This window comes from Suncus etruscus, chromosome 20 (assembly GCF_024139225.1).
Source record: "Suncus etruscus isolate mSunEtr1 chromosome 20, mSunEtr1.pri.cur, whole genome shotgun sequence".
In the NCBI taxonomy this organism is placed as follows: domain Eukaryota; kingdom Metazoa; phylum Chordata; class Mammalia; order Eulipotyphla; family Soricidae; genus Suncus; species Suncus etruscus.
Window position 1 is genome coordinate 14,353,424 of NC_064867.1, and position 3,049 is coordinate 14,356,472.

General features: G+C 32.8%; 1 pseudogene; it reads right to left on the reverse strand.

The window, feature by feature from the left end:
• Positions 1–641: 641 nt before the first annotated feature.
• Positions 642–1,484, reverse strand: LOC125998208 (signal recognition particle 54 kDa protein-like; annotated as a pseudogene).
• Between the last annotated feature and the right edge of the window lie 1,565 nt (positions 1,485–3,049).

Here is a 3,049-nt window from a genome sequence, read left to right on the forward strand (position 1 = left end):
CACATGCCAGCAATATTCCATAGATGGGCATTTAGACCAAATTCATGTTTCTGTTATTTCTGAATACTGATATATTAACATAGTAAATATCTTTTCAAATTAGTGGGTCTTTCCTGCTTCTTAGATAAGAATTATGATGGTGTTGGTGTTTATTATATTATATTGTATTATATTGTATATTGTATGCTTTAAAGAATCTCCATATGTGGGACAGACCAGGTTTGATTTTTTTAAGTTATAATGATTTTAATATTTATTTTATAGCACTTTTTTATTGAGACATCATGTAACTACTGGCCAGACCATTTACAAATGTAATGATTGGCCTTTAAGACAATGAAAAACTTTTAAGTATTGAAATTTTATATCATGATTTGTTTAATTTAATCATGATAGTAATGACAAAAGAAAATATAAAACAAAATTGTCATGATTTCCACAAAAAAACCCTCATATTCCTTCCCTTATATCAAAGAGTGGTTGGGAATAAAGTAAGGGAAAAGAAGAAGACAGGAAGAAACAAGATAAGGGAAAGACAGGCAAGGAAAATATTTCCCCTGCCATTTGCAAAAAAAATGAGCAACTGCAGTCTCAGCAAATAATGTATTCAACTAAGTCAGTTTATATTAAGGCATCTTCTTTTACATATTATTGAATCCCAGTATGTCTTTCATTTTGCCAGAAGCACCCTTTGGAAACTACCTTATCATTGACTGAAGTCCTGCTGACCACCCATTTGATGAAGAAATCTTGGATCCATAATTTTCATCATTTGTTGATTCAATTTTGCCATTTGTGACTGGCTCATATTCTTAGACATGTCACTACTACCTTTCAAAAGCCCTTTGATACCTCCCATCTTCTTAACCATTTGTGAAAATTTAGTATATTGTGTCAAAAGTTCTTGAACATCTCAGGTAGATACACTTGAACCTTTTGCTACCCTTTGTATTCCTCCAGATTGCTTTTTGAACACCTTAGAATCATCTGTGCTGTCAAGTTCTTGATCATTCATATTATCCATATTGTCATTAATTTCTTCAGCCTTGCCATTGACTCTTGTTCATTTCCTTTGCTCAAAATCTGTCCCAAACCAGGGATCATCCCCAAGATCTGACAGAAGGACCCATTTTTATGATATTTTGAAACTGTTCATACATGTCTATTAATGTAAATTGACCATGTTTTAATTTTTCTATAACTGCTTTATTGTTATCCATCTTCAACTCATTGACTTTATCAGTCCTTTAGTGTCACCCATGCCAAGAAGTTTGCTGATAAATAGGTTATGTTTTAAAAGGTTCAAAGTCATCTATATGTTCCCCTGTACCAATGAATATAATTGGACTTTATGTGGCAGCAATCACCATGAAAAGAGAGATGGTTTCTTCTGAATCAGGAATGATCCTTAAATACAGAGCCAGAAATAAAACCCTGGACACAGCCCTCAGTGGCCCCAAACCTAACAAAAATCTCCATACCATTGTCTCTTTTTTCCTTTTCCCTTTCTTTTTTTCTTCCTCTTCCTCTTTTCTTTTTTCTTCTTTTTCCTTTTTATTTTTTCTTTCATTTTATTTGTTTCTTTCTTCTTCCTTCTTTTCTTTCTTTCCTTCTTTTTTCTCTATTCTTTCTTTACTTCTTTTCCCCCATTCTTCATTTCTTTCATTTTCTAGTTTTGGGGTACAGATTTGGCTGTGTTCAGATTTTTATTCCTGGCTCTGTGCTCAGGGCTCACTCCAGGCAAAACGCAAGGGACATGTATAATGCAAGACAAGTATCTTGCCCTCCAGTACTCCCTAGCACCTCCATATCTTACTATAGAGACTATACCAATTTATTAAACTACAATAGTATAAGGTATTTTTTCTTCACATCTTGCCAAGATTTTCAGTCATACTTCAATGTGTAGCGATATCTCAGTATGGTTTTGATTTGCATATCTTCGACGGTAAGTGATATGAATTTTTTGTATGCTGTGTGTGGATCACCTCTATGCCTTCTTTGAAAAAGTATCAATCCAGATTTCTGCACAGTTTTGGACTAGGTTGTTTGGTTGGTGTTCTGATTCTTATCTTAACTCAATCTTGAATTTAAATGAGCATGCATCTTCCCCTATTAGCCTGTTTCTGTGCTTGTTTCTCTTGCTGCAAAAAAAAAGCTCATTTTAATTTGATATAATTCTCTTTATTTTTTTTTGCTTCTTTATTGTAATAGTTGAGTTCCCCTCAAAAATCCCTACAATTAATGTCTACAAATGTACTGTTATCTCTGTTTTCTTGGTAAATTATGGATTCAGCTCATAATCAAATCTTATGAAACTTTAAAGTAATATGTAGATTTTTTATTCACTTTCCAAGTATATAACCCAAGTCATTTGGACAATCATATAAAGAGTTTAATATGTATATTTTAAAAATATGGGTCACCTCTGTGTAGTTTGGTAGCCTGGGTGATATTCTATCCTGCAATTCAGATTTGCTGACTCATGTTTGATGATGCAGTGCTTCCAGAAGATGGATTTATCAGTATGCACCAGCTCAATGCTGGCAGTTCTTGGTGATACAGGTAGTGCTGTTCTGCCATTTGATGTCTAGCTCCAGTAGTTCATACCTTATTTCTTTTAAGTCATATTACTCTGTTATCTCTGGTTAGATAGCAATAACATTGTATAAAATCACGGGCTTTAAATCTCCAGTTACTGGATATGATTCAGTAGCTAAATATTACTAAATATCATCAATGCATATTCAAATTTGAAAACCACTGACTGAAATTGTTAAATGAGAAATAGAGATTTGATAAGTACAATACAAATTCTGTTTTAAATAATATAATAATTTAAAGCAATTAGTTCTGAATCCCTGGACAAAACACATGTTTTCTATGCAGTTCAGGTAAAAAGGAGAAAAAGAAATACTTAAGAGAGAATCAAGTCTTCTTTAGAGAGAAGTAAAGTTGTCTTCAGGGTAATGTCAAAAAAGAATGAGTTTGAACTTTTCCTAGTCTTATTTCTTATTCTTATGAGGGCCATTTTTTTCTTACTGTATCA